The sequence below is a fragment of the Panthera uncia genome, chromosome F1, assembly GCF_023721935.1.
Source record: "Panthera uncia isolate 11264 chromosome F1, Puncia_PCG_1.0, whole genome shotgun sequence".
NCBI classification, from domain to species: domain Eukaryota; kingdom Metazoa; phylum Chordata; class Mammalia; order Carnivora; family Felidae; genus Panthera; species Panthera uncia.
The window spans coordinates 39,093,963-39,113,609 of record NC_064813.1 but is presented as its reverse complement, the minus strand read 5'-3'; the positions used below and the strand labels follow the sequence as shown (position 1 = coordinate 39,113,609).

The window sequence follows — 19,647 nt, the reverse complement described above, 5'->3', positions numbered from 1 at the left end:
TGCTTAGTAGATGTGGACCCTAGAGCAAAGGAAGCAGCCCAAAGGCTCCCCCAAAGATAAACTTGGGGTACGTTCCTCCATCAGAAATTAAAAGGAAAGGACTACATCATTCAATACGACTGAATCTCAAAAATATTATGTTGAGCTTAAGATGTCCATACCCTATGATTCCATTTGCATGAAATTCAAGGACAGGCACAGTGGTAATAAAAATCAGCACAGTGACACTGTGGCTGGGGGGCGGGGGGAGGAGGGTAGGTGTCCTGATGGAACAGGAACAGACAGAAGAACAATGAGCTGATAAAAATGCTCTGTTTCTGGACTGGGACGTGGGTTATGAAGGTGTATTCATCCGTCAAAAAAGCATCAGGGGCACCCGGGTGGCTTAGTAGGTTAAGTGTCTGACTTTTGATTTTGGCTCAGGTCATGATCTCACAGTTCATGAGATCGAGCCCCGTGTCGGGCTCTGTGCTGACAGCATGGAGCCTGCTTGGGATCCTCTCTCTCTGCCCCTCCCCTGATTGCTTGCTCTCTCTCCCTCTCTCTCTCTCTTTCAAAATAAATAAACTTTAAAAAAAAAAAGAGCATCAAACTGGACACTTACGATTTGTGCACTTCACGGTTTGTGGAGTGCATCTCAATTTAGAATAGAATAGAACCCAACAGTAAGGAAGAGACAGGGGTTCCCTCTCTTACAACTGGAGGGAAAGGCAACCCCAGGGCACTCGCTGGGGAACAGGGGTGTTGCTGAAGGTGAGGAGGCATTTGCTTTTCCTCATCTCTCTAAGATCTGGAATCTTGTTCAGGCTCTTGCTTAGTCCCCTGCCCAGGTTCAGGCCGCAGCTCCGGTCTCTCTACAAAGAGGCAGATGAAGGCAAATAGAGTGGGCCCTCGGGCCACTGAGCACAGGCTTTTCTGGCTTCTAAGTCAGGCCTTCTGCCTCAAAGGCACCCAGGCTGAGCCCTCCCTGGTGTCCTACTGCCATGGAGACGGCCCCCATCCTGTAGTCTGGCCCACAAAGGCTTGAGTTCATCATTTCCAATCTCCCCACCTTCCCATATACTTTGCCTCAGCCACATCTGCGACCTCTCCTTCCGAAGCCGGTGCTATTTATAATGCCCTGGAAACACAGCCTGGGCCAGATAATAGGCGGGCTTTGCCAAACAAAACCCCAGGCCACTCCACTCCCCCACACCCCCCAGAGGCCTGCAGTCTGGAGCCCAGTGGGGCCCAGAGGGACCATACATCTTGGAGCCGGCACCGCTCCCACCCCGTCTGTCTGACCCTCAGACAGAGAACCATTCCCCCCTGTCCGGTATATAAACACCCCTTTGGGGATAAATCCGCCCAGAAGCGTGGTCTGCAGAGCTGGGGGTGCTGAATGTTTGCTGCATCCTTGGCTTTGCTCAGTCACGTTGTGTAGCCCGCATTTGCCCTCCCAGGCCCCAGTGCAAAGAGCCAAGGGGCCATCCAGGCCAAGGCCGATGGTAATGACTCCAATTAGCTTCATGCCAGATGGTTTGTGACACCCTCTCAGATGACCCTCACGACTCTGCGAGGTAGGTACGATTGTCCCCATTGAACAGATAAAGAAATTGAAGCTCAGGGAGGCTGCATGTCAGACTGACTCCAAAGTTTGCATTTTCTGCCACCCCGTTCACTCAGAGGCCCCATGTCAGGGAGCAGCCAAGGAAGCAAGGAGGTGGCCGCTAAGCAAGCCAGGGAAATTTAGGACTAAGGGCACTTATGTTCATTCCTGCCTGTCCCTCAGCTTAAGGGCAAACCTATCGCTTATCTGGAGTAAGCAAAGAGCAAATACTTCCTGTGCCTCTACCACATGCCAGGACCCAGCTAGGCGATTGCCAGCTCTCAGTCCAGAGCATGGTCTTACAGCCTTTTCTCTGCCCTGGGTAGCCTCTTCCAGACTGTATCCGCACAGCAACGCCCCACACCCCCAGCCCCGACATCTGCCCCAGCCCTGTCATCCCAAACACAGAGGTCTTTGTCCGGGACTGGATGTGGGTATTGGGTATGAGTGTCACAGTCTCTGCGGCCAGCTCACAATGGCCCTTCCCACCTACTTCCCACAGCCACCCCAACCCTGTGGTCACTTTCTGAACCTCCCTAGTGGCCTCTGATTTCTTTCTGGACATGGCCAGCAAAAGGAAGTGGGGAGATGACTCAGAGGTGTGATGTGGCCTTAACAGATGTGTCGTTGCGATGACATTCCCTAAGGAGGTGGGTAATGAGTGGCAGAGAGAGCTCTGGAGATCACAGGAGGTGTGTAAACAGGGAAAGACCAGTTTATAAGGTCCAGAACAGCTGAAGAGCAAAAGTCTTAATGGATTGTCAGCTTAACACAGCCCTCAATTCATGCACAACAGTCATTTTCAACGCTGAGGAGAAAATGAGAAACGGAACTCAAAATGTAACACTTTCACATTGTTCCTTTGCCTGGGTAAAATTAGCAGGAGTGATAAAATTGGTGATGTACTTTTAAATAGCTGTCACTGAAAAGACAAATCTCAAGGACTTGTCAAAATAAATGCAGTAGCAGAATTAAAAAAAAAAAACCACCTCAATGTGATTTCCGCATTTGTGTAACAGATATGATGACCACGGGCTATTAAAGACGCTTGTCCACCTCTGCCGTATATGGGCCATGGGGTACTGGGAAGGATAAAGGTCAGAAGCCAGGGTTCTTCCACCTGATTCCCTAAACCTCTGGGCAAATTACCTAGCCTTTCTGAGTCCCGTTTTCACCCTGTATAGAAAGAGGAACGTTTGTCTTCCCACCTCATAGCACTGCCATGAGGAGGAAATGAGACGTTGGGGCTGTGAAATCGTTCAGCGAAGGTTGAACCTAAACTAGAGGAAGCTCCGTGGTAAAGGCCCGAGAAGGGGCTATGATAGGAGGATGGGATTTGGGTCTTGTGACTTCCTTAGAGCTCAGCTGCACTCTCGGTGTCAGGCCATGAATGTCCCCGAGTGATGTGGGTCTCAAACAGTCACCCACAGATCCCTCAGGGGCCACATCCGCGCTCACTGCCCACCCCACCTGTTCCTAGGACAGAAGGCCCGGGACCAAGTTGCTTTCCAGAGGCCCATGGAAGCAAATGTCATGGGTTCCAAAATATAAAAATGAAACTGCCAATTTGAAATTAATCATGGTTTAAACATCTGTAAAATGGAACATCATAACGGCACTGATATTTAAATATACTTTCCATAAAAATTCATTATATTTGAAAATAACTTACAGGTGACATTTTTCTCACTTCACAATAATTTCTGCATGTGTTCAGGGTTACCAAGAAACAGCCAATTTTAAATTACGAACAAATGAGCCGCCAATGTCTAAATACTTTGAAAGGCCAAATTATAAAAATCTTTAAGTTTTTTTTTTTTTTTTTACAACAAAAGTATTAACACTTCCTGTGGGATGTGGGGTGCGGGTACATCCTCTTGGGGGTGCCATGTCCTGGGGCTCTCTCCAGGTAGGCATGTCCAGTGGGCACCAAGGTCTTAAGAAGGCCCTCTTGGCTTCAGCCTAACATTTCAGAAGCTTCTGAGGGGCCAGACGTTTTGCCCTGTCCCTTCTCTGTATTTGGAAGCCAGAAGTCTGAATTCAAAGCCTGCCTTTCTCGAGGCTATTACGGTGGTCACCGATCATCAAACTACACAAAAGACCTTATGATAACAAGCTAGTTTCCTGTTCCACCCCTTCCCAGCCCCACCCTATTGCCCAAATAGTTTTCTGTTATTAGTTCCTATGGCGGTTACCCTCTAGATAATATACTAATAACCTGATTTCCTGTTTTGCCACTGTCGGCCTGTATCGATCATTACCCCCCAAAATAGTTGAAAATGATGGGTAACTTGCACTAAACCCATTTCTCTTTCTTCTTTCCTTCCTTCTAATATTTGATTTTGGTTGCTTTTTTATTATTTGCACATTTAATCTCAAAATCTGGTTTCTTGGTTTATTTACTTATTTATTTTTTAACGTTTATTTTTGAGAGAGAGAGAGAACATGCACGCACAAGTGGGGGAGGGGCAGGGGGAGAGGGAGACAGAGGATCTGCAGCGGGCTCTGAAACTGAGAGCAGAGAGCCCCACGTGGGGATATGGGGCTTGAGATCATGAGCCAAGAGGTTGTGACCCGAGCCGAAGTTGGACGCTTAACTGACGGAGCCACCCAGGCGCCCTTCTTTTTTTTTTTTTTTAATAAATACATACATAATCTATTGTCAAGTTAGCTAACATACAGTATATACAGTGTACTCTTGCCTTTGGAGTAGATTCCCGTGATTCATCACTTACAAATAACACCCAGTGCTCATCCCAACAAGTTCCTTCCTCAATGCCCATCACCCATTTTCCCCGCCCCCCAACTTGCCCACCCCACCTCTTGGTTTTTTTTAATTACTTTTTTTGAAGTTTTATTTTATTTTATTTTTTTAATGTTTTTATTTATCTTTGAGACAGAGACAGAGCATGAGCAGGGGAGGGGCAGAGAAAGAGGGAGACACAGAATCCAAAGCAGGCTCCAGGCTCTGAGCTGGCAGCACAAAGCCCGACGCGGGGCTCAAACTCACAGACCGTGAGATCATGACCTGAGCTGAAGTCGGACGATTAACCGACTGAGCCACCCAGGCGCCCCAAGAAGTTTTATTTTTTTTAGTAATCTCTGCACCCCACATGGGGCTCGAACTCACAACCCCAAGATCAAGAGTCGCATCGTCTTCCGACTGAGCCAGCCAGCCCCTGGTTTCTTGTTTTCTAACACTCTGACAGCCTCTCTCAAAGCCCCTTGCCATCAGATGAGAGTATTGGAGGACGCCCCCTCCGCCCCTCCGCCCCTCAGACAAGCTTTTATTCTGACTTGCTTTATAGTCTGCCCAGCAACTACAACTAACCATATCGAGCTTCCTTCAAGATTACCAATAAATGTCATTTACATTATCTTGATGATATAAATACTGTTTCCTACCAGCATCGGAAGGGCTCAATCTCACTTTGCTCAATGTAAAATGGGGGCAGCAGAGCATGTCCTAACACCACGTAACACAAGGTGAAGACGATAAGAAATGTGAATGACAGAAGACTTTTAGTAAATAAAAGGCCTTCTTTTTCTATCATTATTCCGTGACAAACAGCATGGAATGGTAATACGGGCTAATACCACTGGGGCTAAGAAAACTTTCTGAACCTCGATTTCTTCACCAGTAAAATGGGGAGGACATTACTACCACCTCACTCAGTGGCTATAAAGATTACTTGAAATCCAAGTGCTTTGTATTTAGTATGTCACTATCCCAAGTTTAAGAGATCGTGACCTCATTTCCGTCTTTCAGGGAGAGAAAACTGCAGTTCCCGCCTCCACACAGCAGGCTGTGGTTGGGAAAAATGCACAGCGCTCTCTAAAGGGCATTTAGGGGACAATTGGAAAATATGAATAGCGCCCATAGATTAAATACTTCTGCTAAATCCAGTATCATTGGATATGATTATGGTACTGTGGTTATGTAGGAGAGTGCCCTTGTTCTTAGGAAATACATGCTGAAGTATTTAGGGGTTAAGTGTGACAATGTCAGCAAACCATTTTCAAATGGCTCAGGAAATTTTATTAGAGAGAGACAGAGACAGAGATGGAGACAGCACAGTATAGCAAAATGTTGACAATCAGTGAATCCAGACATTAATTGTACTGATCTTTCACTTTCTCTACTGATTTGACATCTTTCAGAATAAAACCTTGTGAGGTGGGGAGAAGCACTTTCAGTGTTGGAAAGCACCCTAAAGGTCTTTTGCCTATTCTGGGAATTAGGTGTAGGCCCTGACACTGTGGCTCCCACAGCCCCTCCCAGTGAGGTGGGGGCAGCTTTCCTGACATCTCAAAGCCCTCGTAAAGCTGACCAAGCCCGGGAGGTGATGGAGAGCTCCCAGGTTGGGGGGACCAACGGACAGCATTTCCGTGGTGCAGAGGGTGGCCCGTGTAATCCAGCCCTCCTTCTGAAGCTTTGGGGAGGGAGAGCCAAGGGGCTGTCCAGAATTGCCCCAGAGGAGAGGCCAAGCAGACAGCTGCCCGCTTTGGGTCCTGGCCGAGGCTCCTTCACCGGGTGTCTCATCAGCTGTCTCTCTTTTGTTCAAAGGAAATCAGGAGAGAACAGTTGGTATCTTTGCACTACCCAGAACCCAGACGCTCCTTCCAGTCAACTCAATTATCTGCACCAATGAACTGGGAAAAGAGGCACTGGTAATCGACTTTAAATTCTATGTTATACTTGCCATCTACAAAAAAAAAAAAAAAAAAAAAATTAGGTAACACCAAAAGAAAACCAATCAGTTCAGCAACAAACAATATAAAGCGAAAGATGGGGTCAGACACTCTCATTCCTTTATGTTATCGGGTTCCCATCTCTTCCTTGACGGCCCAGCTCTCAAGGTTTTAGGAGTAATCTACAAATTGGAAGGAAAAAAAAAAAGCTGCTTTGCCTAACTGATAATAGGTGATCTGCCTATGGATGATCTGTACCAGTAAACTCCTAACTGCGGTGCTACATTTCATTCTGGACATAATACATTCAAATGGAGATAAACTGTAGCTTGTTCTAAGGGTGATTAGTATAACGAGGGGGGCGGTGGGGAATCTGGCATTAAGGGAGCTCACACACTGAAAGCCCCAGGGACTGGGTCAGGTCTTGCGTGGTCTCACTTGATCCACGCAATCACTCCCTGCCTGTATTTCCCAAACTTGCCAGATCATAGGCATCACTGAAGGAGAGGAAGGAGGTTGAGATCAGGCAAGTTGGGGAACACTGTCTGATGAGTGAGGTACTTTCATTCAACTTTTCCTGGGGAGGAAACTGAGTCTCTAAGAGGTTCCTTAGCCAGCCTAAGGTCACACAGATAGAGATAATGATGTCACTGTGGATAACATGATTTCACCTGCTAACATCTGCTGCGTACTCATCATGTGCTAAGGACTTTACATGCAGAGTCAAGATTTCAACCCTGACTGGAAGTCTGGCTCATTTCATGATCTCCATTCTTGCGATTACCTCGTACATCTTCCCAGAACACGTCCAACGAAGAAGATCTGAAAAAACAGGGCAGCTGAGAGCAGAGAAGAAAAGATGGGGCAGACACGTGGTAGCCGTTTCCAAATATTGAAAGGCTGTCACTGTACTTCTTTCACACGCTGTATTTTGCACATCCCCTACTTTATTTGGGGATGCATTTTGGTGAGACCCATTCACCTTTGATATCTTTCCCCAGTGGATGGAAGTCATAGCCATGACAGATTAATATAAGAAGAAATTCTGAAAGACCAAGCTGACCAAATACAGAATAAGATGACTATGGGGCGCCTGGGTGGCGCAGTCGGGTAGGCGTCCGACTTCATCCAGGTCACGATCTCACGGTCCGTGAGTTCGAGCCCCGCGTCAGGCTCTGGGCTGATGGCTCGGAGCCTGGAGCCTGTTTCCGATTCTGTGTCTCCCTCTCTCTCTGCCCCTCCCCCGTTCATGCTCTGTCTCTCTCTGTCCCAAAAATAAATAAACGTTGAAAAAAAAAAAATTAAAAAAAAAAAAAAAAGATGACTGCAATACACCCACTGTTGTTGGGAGTCGCCCACCAAAGAGGTGTCCAAGCTGGATGACCCCTGGTGGGGATGTTTTAGGGGGGCCTGAGATATCTGAAAAAGAAAAGAATAGGGCTACATGACAGTTTAAGGTTCTTTCCAAGTTTGCAAGTTTAACTCTACAGAAGTTGACATTTATTCTATTTACAAATGGATTTTAAAATCAGGGGAGGGATGTAAAGTGGGTCAGTATTATTGTCCAGATGGGGAGGGAATTGCGTCACTGAAAGCTGTGACCAGTCAAGGGTTCCGGGAGTAAATCAGCTCAACCGCTGCGTAGTTATAACCCTCACTGTGCATCAGAATCGCTGAGGGCGCTTTACAAAATGACAGATACCAGAGCTACGATCCAAACCAAATGAAGCTGAATCTCTTGGGGTGGGCCCAGGAATCAGTGATTTTTAAAAGCTCCCCGGGTAAGGGGTGCCTGGATGGCTCAGTCAGTTCAGTGTCTGACTCCTGATTTCGTCTCAGGTCATGATCTCATGGTTTGTGAGTTCGAGCCCCACATCGGGCTCTGTGTTGACAGTGCTGCTTGGGATTCTCTCTCTCTCTCTCTCTCTCTCTCTCTCTCTCTCTCTCTCAAAATAAAGAAATAAACTTAAATAAAAATAAATAAAAGCTCCCCAGGTGATTCTAACGTGCAGCCAAGATGGAGAACCACTGAACTGGAAGAAATGAAGCTCACACAGAGGATGATGCTGCTGTCCTCTGAGCCTCGTGATGACCAGGAATCAGTTCATCTCTACACTTGACACAAATGTCTCTGACACGGGGGCAGTTGTTGAGGGCCTGTTTGTAAGTCTAGAAGATCCGAATCAAAGTCCCCCAGGATGTTCTCATTGGAAGTCAGGGGAGGCCCTTTAACACTTCATTTAAAGTCTTGAAGTCCTGACTTTTCCAGTGATCACAAAGTCTTCACAAATTCATAGAGATAAAAGGTAGAATGGTGGTTGCCAGGAGCTGGGAGGAGTAGAGAATGGGGAGTTACTATTTACCAGGGTAGGTGTTTTTAGCTTGGGGAGATAAGAAACTGGAGATGGATGGTGGTAATGGTTACACAACAGTGTAACTTTGTACACTTCAAAGTATTGTGAACTGTACACTGAAAAGTAGTTAAAATGGTCAATTTTATGTTACATATATTTACCACAATAAAAAAACTGTTTAATGTTTCAAGTAGAGCGACTGTAAGAAAAATATACTGAACATGCATTGACCCACCCAACTGCAAACTGTTAGCACTTTGTCAAGTTTTCTTCAGTTTTTTTTTTTTTTTAAATAAAAGAAGTAAAACTTTGCAAATTAAAACACAAAAAAAGCTTTCAGAGGGATTTATCCCAGGAATGTAAGGGTAATTCAACATAAGAAAAACAATCACTGTAATGTACCAGAACACATGATTATCTCAATTGGTGCAGGAAAAAGAATCTGACAAAACCCAACACCCTTTCATGATGAAAACACTTAGAAAACTGGGAATAGAAGGGAATTGCCTCAACACGATAAAGGGCATTTGTGAAAAAATCCCCAGCAAACATCACGCTCAATGGTGAAACACTGAGAGCTTTTTCTCTAAGATTAGCAACAAGACAAGGATGTCTGCTTTTACCATTGCTACTCAACATTGTATTCGAAGTTCTGGCCAGAGCAATTAGGGAAGAAAAAAAAAAAAGGCATCCAAATTGGAAATGGAGAAGAACTATATTTATAGTTGATGTGCTCCTACATATAGAAAATCCCAAAGAATCCACACCCACAAAAAGCTACCGGAGCTAATAAATAAATCCAGTAAAGTTTCAAGAGTACAAGATCAACACACAAAAATCAGCTGTGGTTCAATACACCACCAGTGAACAATCTGAAGAGGAAATTAAGAAAACAATTCCATTCAGGAAAGCTTTCGGAGCATCTAAGGACTGGACATTAAAAGAGTCTCCCAGTCCTTTGAAGTGGAAACATTTTGTTATTAATGGTCAGGGTGGAGGCACATGCATCAGCACCTTTAATTTTTCATGCATATTAGTGCATCTCATATTAAAATTAAGTAGAGCACAAAGGTTGACGGGGACGGTCGCATGGACTGCACAGGACGACGTGTGGAAGAAGCGGAACTACACGCACAGGCGCTTCAGAAAGGCCCGAGTCTTGGCCATCCTGCCTCCCTCCACGTCTCAAGAGTCACAGGAAGTAAGGAAGTAAAATCCCAGGCTCCTCAGAGGAAATCAGGCCTGAGTCAGCCTTCCTGGGAGGTTGAGGGAACAGATTAGGCCCAGCAAACTGTTTACTGAGGAGGGTGTTTTTCACTTGAAAAGTTGGTGGGTTTGGGTTTTTTGGGTTTTTTTTTTTAAGTGGAAGAAGGAACTAGAAAGTGTTTTTAATTATTGTTTTGTGACTAGGGGCCAGAAAGATGAAGGGTTTGCCAAGTATTGCCACATTCTTAGTTCTCCATGTTCCAGAGACTCTAAGAGCTGGTGGTTGGTTTCCATCACTGAGATGGGTCTCCTAACCTCTTGTTTCTGTTCCTCCCTCATGGACAGCTAACTAACATGTGCTGGGATCTGTGGATGGACATACTAGGCAGAGAAAAATCTTGAGTGCAAGAAGGTGATTTGCTGAAAGGTAACGAGCCCTAGACTGGTGGCCAGAAGACCTGCCTGCTGTCTAGGCTGGCCTCTAAAGCACCCTGGCTGTGTGGCTTTGAGTCCATTGCCTTCTGGATCTTGTCCCTAAAAGGGGAGGAGGGCAGGGCAGGGGTTGGGAGGGGAAAAGATCCTTTTGACTTTGACATTCTAGTTTTTCTAAAGGCCAAACCCATTAAGAATTCAAAAGAACTGTAAAAGAAAAGGGAAGTGACATTGATAGAAAATAAAGATGGGAAGAGAGACAAATTGTAAAGAATGGACAAAAGATTTTTCTACTCCAGGCCGCTCTTTTCTACTTGACCAAAGCTGAGCGAAGCCAGAGGTTCACGTGGACTCAGGAGGGGAGCAGATTTGGCAAGGAAGGAAAAACAGCACTCCTGTTTTCAGTTTCCCAGGGCCAGGGCTCCCCAAGTAGATCTCACAAAAGGCCCAAATGCTTAAAGCTTGACCACCTGTGGGCAAATCGACCTTATTATGGACTGTGTTTTGAGAGGGAAAAAGTGGAGTGGAGGCAAATCAAACAACTCTCAAAAAATGAATAAAAGGGCATTGGATTTGGATGGGAGGCCCCTGGGTGTTCGTTAGATTTTTTTCCAAACGTATTATCTGGCAAACGTTTATAAAGTGCCTACTATGTGCTGGGTGCTCAGACAGGATATCTGGGTAGATAGCATTCATCGGGAGATAAGAAATGTGCACAAATCCCAAATGTCTAAAACACAAATGGAGGCGCACCTGGGTGGCTCAGTTGGTTGCACGTCAGACTTGGGCTCAGGTCATGATCTCGCAGTTTGCGAGTTCGAGCCCCGAATCCGGCTCTGTGCTGACAGCTCAGAGCCTGAAGCCTGCTTCAGATTCTGTGCTTCCCTCTCTCTGCCCCTCCCTTGTTCACTCTCTGTCTCTCTCAGTCTCTCAAAAATGAATAAATGTTAAGAAAAACATTTAAAAAAAAAAAAAAAGTAAAACACAAAGTGAAACCTGCCACAACGGAGTTCAGATAAATTTCTGGAGTTCAGAGTAGGCGCTGCTCCCCCTTAACCTAGGAAGTTTAGGAAATATACCCTAGAGGCTGAAGCACAGACCCAAAAATCCTTGTTTATTTTTCCAGGAGTAGCAATTATCCCCAGTTCCATTTTAAAGAAGTGAAAACCAAAACAGAAAGGCAAATTATTTGCTCTCTGACCATCCAGCTTGTTAGCAACACAGGATGATCTAGAACTACAAACTGATAACTTCCCCCAGAAATTAACGGTGAAAGCATGCACCACTAAGATGACATAAAGTTCTTTTTAGGGGAGGCAACCCATAGCCATAGTCTCCTTTCCCAGCTTAATTCCAAAGAAACACCAACTAAAATTCAAAGCAGGATAAAAAAATTCATAAGCAGGCTGGAGTCACATGTATTTTGGGTCTGAAGGGAGCCAAGGTCTCTGAAGTGGCAGCTCCGCCTACTTGGGGAGGGGTTCTTTGTGTGAAGTCCAGCTGCCCCATTATAAGTGAGTTGTAGGGGACACCATGCATCCGGAACAAGGCAGATGAAAGATGAAAACCTAGGCAAGCCCTCTGCTTTTGCAGAAGGAACGTGGCCGCAGGCTTTTCAGCATTGAATTTGAACAAGCCAATGGTATCCCAATCATCGAAACAGGAAGCCAGATAAACAGCATGTTATCAAGGGGGGATCCGGGCGCTTCCCTTAAGCCGGCGCCAGCTGCGCCCTGTGGCTGTCCTAACAAAGTCCCATTGACTCACCAGCTGATTTTCCCGTGTTGGGCTCCGGGGGACAAGAAACCCTCTCTGCTGAGTGGACTTCACCCCTGCACACCGCCCCCACCACTCACCACTCACGCCCTCCCCTGATCCTGTCTCCCCTCTCTGCCCTCTGCAGACTTGGCTGATTCTTTAACCTAGGACCAGGTTATATTGGGTGAGGATAGAGGGACCACAAGAGCCCAAGCGCCCGAGAGCCCTCAGGTGAGCTCCTGGTGTTCAGTGAATCTTCCTTTCTCCTCCCTCTCGTCTCCCCCAGGGAACACTTCCACTGGGCTGGCGCCAAAGAGGACAGCCTCCGGGAGTGTGGCCGGCCGACGCTTCGCAGCACAACCTGGGCACCCAGTGAACATTTTCTGGAACAGCCCGGCAAGGTCACCTGCTCCAGCTGCTCTGCTCGCTCCGCTGGGATGGGAGAAAACACGGGTACGGGTGTGTGTGTGTGTGTGTAATAACGTAGCACTTGGTGTCTTTGGTTATAGGATCTCAACACACTTTACACTGCAGGTATTTCACAGAAAGGGAAACTGAGGCTCCGAAAGGCTGACGCTGGTAGCCCCTAGTGAGTCAAGTCCTGGAGCAGACGCGCGGTCCCCCAGGGACGCCTCGGCACACACCCTCCCGGGAAGCCGCCAGCGCCTCCGTTGTTATTCCAGCGCCTCTCTCGAGCGCAGCCCGCAGCCTCCCCGGGGCACCAGGCTCACCTCCCCCCGGGGATCTGTCCCGGCCCGGCAAAGTGGGAAGCGGCGGCCGCCGCGCGCAGCCCGGTCCCCGCCCCCGCGACGACCCCGCGCGGGCCACTCACCGGCGCGCCTGCCCTCCCCGGCTCCAGCTCCGGGTCCCGGTCCGCGCCGCCGCCGCGCAGAGCCGCGCATCCCCAGCGCAGCGCGGGGCCGGGCGCGCTCTCCTCGCGATAAGAAAGTTTCTCCGGGGTCCCCGGGCCGGGTCCGGCCCTCGCTCGGGGGTCGGCGTCCGCCGCGCGCTCCAGCCGCGCGCTCACACTAGGGCCGCCGCCGGCCCCGGCCCCACAATGAGCGGGGAGGCGGCATCCTGAACAAAGTGCGTCCCCCGGGGCCGGGCTGCCGGGGGCGGAGCCTCGTGACCCGCTGCCCCAGGCACACGCCGGCTGCCTCCGACGCGGGCCCGGGGAGGGGGTGCCCGGCGACCGGGGGCCCGGGGAGGGGGGGCGGGCAGCAGGGCAGGCTGTGTTTCTGGTCTCCCTCGTCTTCCTCCCCCCGCACTGTGCCAGTTTAACCCGCAGAGGGGCGGAGGCATGGGTCCCTTCCAGACTTTGTCATTGGAAAGCTATTCCCGTAACCCTTTCCTGCCTTCGCCTTCCCGTCCCGCCTCCCCAGCCGCAGAAAGGCGGCTGCTTGGTAGCTAGGCTGGGGCCGCGAGCTGGCAGGGCAGGAAGCCTTCGCACAATTGAGCCTTTCCTTTGCCCGGGGACCCGCCACCCCTCCCCAGCAAGTCCTCGGGCTGCAGTTAGTTCGGTCGGTTCACTGAAAGGGGGCAGATGAATCCGCCAGCCACCTCAACCCGCTTCTGACTCCGCCCACCCTTCCTTCCTCTCTACCCCTATCTGAGTTGGATCTCGGGTGCAGAGGAGAGGGGAGGCCCCAGAAGTGCCCGGCAAATAGTAGGTGCTCAGTAAAATAACGTGACTTCTTCCCACGTTCTCTACTTTGCCGCTGCCCCTCCTCCTTCTAGGGCCCATGGAAGTGGGGGGAGGGGGCAGAAGACGAGAGAGAAAATGACAAGACCCGAAGAGCGTCCTCGGCCAGAACCTCGGCAACCTCTCCGCAGTGCAAGGATTCCACCCCCCATCCCTCATACCCCCACCCCCACCCCCACCCTCACCCCCGCTTCCGGGCCTGAGGGCTTCCAGACTCTGCAGGAAGAGGGCAGCAGGAAATCAGGTGGCCTCTGCCTCTGGAGCAAGCTTTGAGCTCTGTGGGTGAAAGGGAGTAACTGTGGCCAAGGACCCAGCTGATTGGGATCAGAGATTTCACCAGCTCTAGCCATCATGAGGACTGATTGATTTCCGGGGTCTTGAGGGGCTGAAGGATAGAAAGCAGAAAGGTCAACTCCCTGGGAGGTCTCTGAAGTATCAACCAGTAGGGAGCTGAGCAGAGTCAGGATGAGAACCCTTGAGTTTTGCCTGGGGCCCTATCCAGCCAAGCAGGCCGCAGTGCATGTGGACACAAGGGAGGATGAAGGAGCACTAGACAGTGAACTAGCAGTGACATTGAAGTTCCCATCCGATCAGGGGGAAGGATTTTGACATGAAAGGAATGAATTGTCTTTTGCGGTGGGGAGGGGGCTGTCTCTGAGGGGCACCTGAGATGAGGGTGTCATGGCTAAAAGTATGGGCTCCTAAGGCAGACTTGTCTGGGCTCAAATCCTGGATCTACTGCTTACTAGCTGTGGGAATTTGAACGAATTCTTGAACCTCTGACCGCCGCGATTTCGTCGTCTGTAAATGGGATAATAATTGTTACTGTCTCATAAGATTGTTGGGAGGATTAAGTGCAATAAACACGGGTGGCCCGCTTAGAAGAGTCTGGGACACCACTCACCATGCATTATTAAGTCTGAGTCCTACAACCTTGCATCCATTTGACATTCAACGATGTGCTACCTGGAATTCTTCCTTTCTTTGCGCAGTCCCCTCTGCCTGCAAAGGGGAGCCTGGTGCTTTAAGAAGCAGTACTGTCTTGGGGCGCCTGGGTGGCTCAGTCGGTTGAGCGTCTGACTTCAGCTCAGGTCACGATCTTGCGGTCCGTGAGTTCGAGCCCCGCGTCGGGCTCTGGGCTGATGGCTCAGAGCCTGGAGCCTGCTTCCGATTCTGTGTCTCCCTCTCTCTCTGCCCCTCCCCCGTTCATGCCCTGTCTCTCTCTGTCTCAAAAATAAATAAATGTTAAAAAAAAATTAAAAAAAAAAAAAAAAGCAGCAGCACTGTCTCTGGGGCGCCTGGGTCATGATCTCACTCCTGGGTTCGAGCCCTGTGTGGGGCTCTGTGCTAACAGCCCAGAGCCTGGAGCCTGCTTAGGATTCTGCGTCTCCCTCTCTCTCTCTCTGCCCTTTCTCTCTGCTCCTGTTCTATGTCTCTATCTCTCAAAAATTAATAAATGTTAAAAAAAATCATTAAAAAAAACAGCACTGTCCCTTCTTGAGGGCTCATAGCGTGGATTGGCTGAGCTCCTTGGCCCTCCTAGGCCCAGGGACCAAGATTACACAATAGTCATACAAACCAGTATCAGAGACTGAATTGCCCCTGACCCATCCTGAGGTGAGACACAGGGGCCCTCACCCACATGGGTAACGCTGGAATGATGCTGTTCCTTGGGCACTACCCAGAAAGATAAAGAGGGCCAAAGCCATGATTTGTAAGAGTTTAATTTCTCCCATTGGTGCATATGATTAATAGCCCCCCCCCCATTTGTGGATGGCTGATCCTACAAGTCCTCTCTGACCCTGCTCCAAATGTCCCAATCATAAACCTCCAGCAGATAAACATAATAACATGTGGACAGGTTGGAAAGCAGAGAACAAATAGGCCAGTCTGGTTGGGGTGACGGGCAGTGGATGTGAAGGCTCCTGGGAGAGAAGGTGGCCAGGACAGAGCAAGAGAGAAGCCAGAAGCAACTCTGGACAAAGCGCCGTTGGGGTGTAAGCAGAGTCCCCACCCATCCCGCAAGTGGCTTCTGCCAAGTGTCTACTCTGTGAGCGATTTTCCTCTGAACACAGTGATGACTCAGTTGCTCTGAATCAAGCAAATGGATTTTCCTTAAATATGAAAATCAATAAGAAGTAAAGGCAAGGGCCTGGTTGTGGGGGGTGGAGGGTGGAGACAACAACAGGGGTGCTGGGGAGGGAAAGGGTTGGTAATTGAAGAAGATTCAGGCTCCCTGCCGGAGACCCTTGCTCAGCAAGTGTTCCCCTTCCCCCCTACTGGCTCATGAAGAAAGTGGCCTCCTGGCCCTGCTGACCTTATTGAGACTTCTTAAAACCCAACCACTCCCTTTGCCCCCGACTCCTTGCACAGCTTAGACTCAATCCTGCTTCAGGGCAGAAGATTGTTAACAAGAGGATTAATGTCAATGTGACAAATGGGTTTTAAAAAACCAACCCAGGAGCCTGTTGTCACCCTTATGGAGCTCAGACCTGGCTTGAGTTGAGATGAGGGCTTTGGGAGCCTCAGGAAGCACATAGCAAGTGACATTTCCAGGTCCAGCCTGATTTCTTTGGGGGCTCTGCCTGTTTTCCTGGCACACTGAGGTCTATGGACCAATGCTCATTTGTTTCACCACTAGGGTTATCTGATGGGGGACCTCGGGGATTTGAACAGAGTCAGAGCTCTCACGTTCCATGTGACCCACGGAGGAACTGCCTTCACCTCTGGGCTCTCTTGTTCAGGGTTTCCAGAGAAGTTGTAAGGCCCTTGGTGGGGATATGAAGACAGCACATTGCTTTATTTTCTTGGCCATTTAGTAAATGCCATTAGAGCTTCTGAGGTGGAGTCCGAGGGAGTCTCTGACTTCCTCCTCTTCAGCACAGTGGAAAAACACTGGGCATGGTATCAGGAGACCTGAGTCCGTGCTTTGGTTCAGCGGCTTGCTGAAGGGCGTCACCTCCATGTGCTCATCACTAAAAAGGGGTGTTGACACCCAGGGGACAACAATCATCACCCACCAAGGCTTAGGTGAGTAGTCAGTGAGATAATGGAAGAGAAAGTGGCTATAAAATGCTGTGCAAATATAAGCAGAAGTGTGATAATCAGACGGAAAGCATCAGCCCACATCCCCAGCCCATCCTCTTCCCCACCCCAGTCACATGCCCTCTGGTTATGGGCTCAGGGCTTGAAAACTCATTTTTAAGTGGTAGAGAGCTGACTGTCCACTAATAACCCTTGCCCTTTCTAGCTTGATTCATTAACCCGTGAGGGGCTGCGTGACGGTGAGATGGGGTGGAGTGTGGGCAAAGCAGTTGTCCCCGTCTGTGGCCACTCAGGCCTCATGACTGGCCTCAGGACCCCCTTTAAGAAGGGCGCTCTGTGTTGATTGTTTGAGCTGAGGAGGACCTGGGAGAAACAGTCTGTGGGAAAAGCTGGCACAGTAATGAATGTTTTACGAGACGGAGCGAGTCACTGCCTTATCGGGAAGATGCTGCTTCTCCCTTTCTTTGTTACCAGGAAGTGAGACGTACTGAAATTCATCACAGTGTTTTTCCAAAGATGGCTTTTCAAAAGAAGTGTCTCTTTAAGGGGCCAGGAGGACAGAGAAGGGGTTGGCAAGGAGAAGCAGTCCCCTTTAAGAAGGCTGGCTCTGGCGGTAGCAATCCTGGAGCCGGTAACAGTCCATACCTTCTGTAGCACTTGGCTGCAATTGCAAGCACTTCATATACATTAATCCATTTAAGCCTCACAACCACCGCTTGAAACAGGCACCATTTTTGTTTGTATTTTATAGGCGAAGCAAGTGAGGTCAATATCACGCGTGGGTCTTACAGCTCGTAAGTGCCAGAGCCATTGTCTGAACTGGCAGCCAGGCTCCTGAGTCCATGCTTTCAAGTGCTCCGTATCTGCAGAGAAAGGGAGTCTCTGGGTGGTAGTGTGGGCAGTGTGGGCTCCGTCATTTACTAGCCTCAGTACATTTCCTCCTCTCTTTCTTTTTCTTTCTTTCTTTCTTTCTTTCTTTCTTTCTTTCTTTCTTTCATCCTTCCTTCCTTCCTTCCTTCCTACATTTCTTTCTTTCTTTCTTTCTTTCTTTCTTTCTTTCTTTCTTTCTAACAGCTTTTTTGAGGTATAATGATTGTGAAGTTCACCCATTGTAAGTGTACAATTCTATGATTTCTAGTAAATCGACAGAGTTGTGCAGCCATCACTACAACCAAGTTCTAGAACGTTTCCATCGCCCCCAAACTTGCCTCTTTCAGTATATGGTTTTTTTCCTTCATTTTTTTTTCCAGTATATGTTTTAATCTGAGTCCCAACTCCCTCATCTGTAAAATGTAAAAAAAAGTGCCTGCCTCATAGGCTTGTTATCAGCACTAAATGAGCTTGCAAATGGTGTATGGTAAATGCCCAAGCAATGTTGTTTACCATATAGTCTCTTAGAGTCATTTTTTTTCCCTCTCTTAGAGTCATTTAAATACAGACTTTCAGAACTGGGAGTGGTCTTAAAGACTATCTAATCCCACCCTCTCCTTTAAGAGATAAAGAAGCTAAGGTGCCAACTTGTTAAGCAACTTGCCCATTGAGAACACACAGCCAATTTAGTGGCACGGCTGGCACTGAAACCGGTCTCTTGGTTGATAGTTCAGTGCTCTCTTATCTCTGGAGAGACTTTCTACCCAAGGCACAAGGATGTCATTGTCTGGCCCCCTGCTGTTTTGTGGGTGCCCCCAGAACAATGCCAATTGGCAGACACACACCCTGGGGGTTTGCTTGTGTGAGAGCTGGAATGCCCAGCATGCTGGCCTTGGAACAGAGAATGCAGCTGGGGAAGGCTGGGTGCAGAATCGAGGGACAAGAGCCAATGTGGAGGCTGAGGCAGGAATGTCCATTTTCAAAACAGGGGATGCAGTGACTCAAGGCATCTAGGAGACAGCCAGTCTCTGTAGAGCCCATTTTTGTTTGTATTTTATAGGTGAAGCAAGTGAGGTCAATATAGTGTGTGGGTCTTACAGCTCGTAAGTGCCTCAAGGCACTACCCATGCCTAGAGCCCATGGGTAGGCCAACCTCATGGGCATGTGACTTGTGCAGTTACACAGGACCCCAGGCTTAGAAGGACACTCTGTTTGGTTTAATGCTTTCCTGTTGCAGTGTTTAAATTTTTATTATTTATTTATTTATTTATTTATGTTTATTTATTTTGAGAGAGAGAGAGAGGGCACACGAGTGGGGGAGAAGCAGAGAGAGAGGGAGGGAGCAAGAGAGAATCCCAAGTAGCGCTCAAACCCACAAACCGAACCATGAGCTCATGACCTGAACCAAAATCAAGAGTCGGACGCTCAACTGACTGAGCCACCCAGGCGCCCCTCTCAATAATTTTTTTAAATACAGGAGCCCACATTTTTATTTTGCACTGGACTCCGGAAATTATGTAGCCGGTTTTATGCATTGGACAAGGAACAGAGCCTAAGCTAGACTCTTTTTATTTTTAAGTTTTATTTTTTATTTTTTTAAGTAAACTCTACCCCCAACATGCGGCTTGAACTCATGACCCTGAGATCAGGAGTCTCATGCTCTACCAAATGAGCCAGCCAGGCACACCCCAAGCTAGATTCTTAAGGCCTCAGTAAAGAATGGTATGTCTTCACCCAGAACTTATATACAAACTATGTAAGGTGTACGACATAGTCCTAGAATCTTCATATTGAGTATTAAGAGAAATAGAAGTTGCAAAACAATTTGCATAATATGATCTACGTCAAGAGATGCCTCACAAAACTATATTTTCTATGCGTACATAAACCTGTATGCAAATACACTTTTTTTTTGGTAAGTCTGGAGAGACACTCTAAACTGATGTCAGTGGTTACTTCTGGGAGAGTCATCAGGGGAGTCATTAATTTTTTCTGTATGC

At 48.3% G+C, this 19,647-nt stretch overlaps 1 protein-coding gene and 1 long non-coding RNA gene across 5 annotated transcripts in view; one reads left to right on the top strand and one right to left on the bottom strand.

The window, feature by feature from the left end:
- The window catches only part of NAV1 (neuron navigator 1), a 244,343-nt gene extending 231,290 nt beyond the window's left edge, over positions 1 to 13,053 (bottom strand). For 3 of the 4 annotated variants that reach the window (XM_049634332.1, XM_049634333.1, XM_049634334.1), the window contains exon 1: positions 12,863 to 12,935. The gene's annotated coding sequence lies outside the window, so the exon portion shown is untranslated. Of the gene's footprint in view, positions 1 to 12,862 lie in introns of all 4 variants that reach the window. The other variant, XM_049634335.1, reaches the window with a different exon arrangement.
- Positions 1,811 to 10,384, top strand: LOC125925398 (uncharacterized). Its single transcript, XR_007458819.1, has 3 exons — positions 1,811 to 2,238; positions 6,156 to 6,259; positions 10,186 to 10,384. It is a non-coding gene; the product is annotated as an uncharacterized LOC125925398 (long non-coding RNA).
- Positions 13,054 to 19,647: the final 6,594 nt, after the last annotated feature.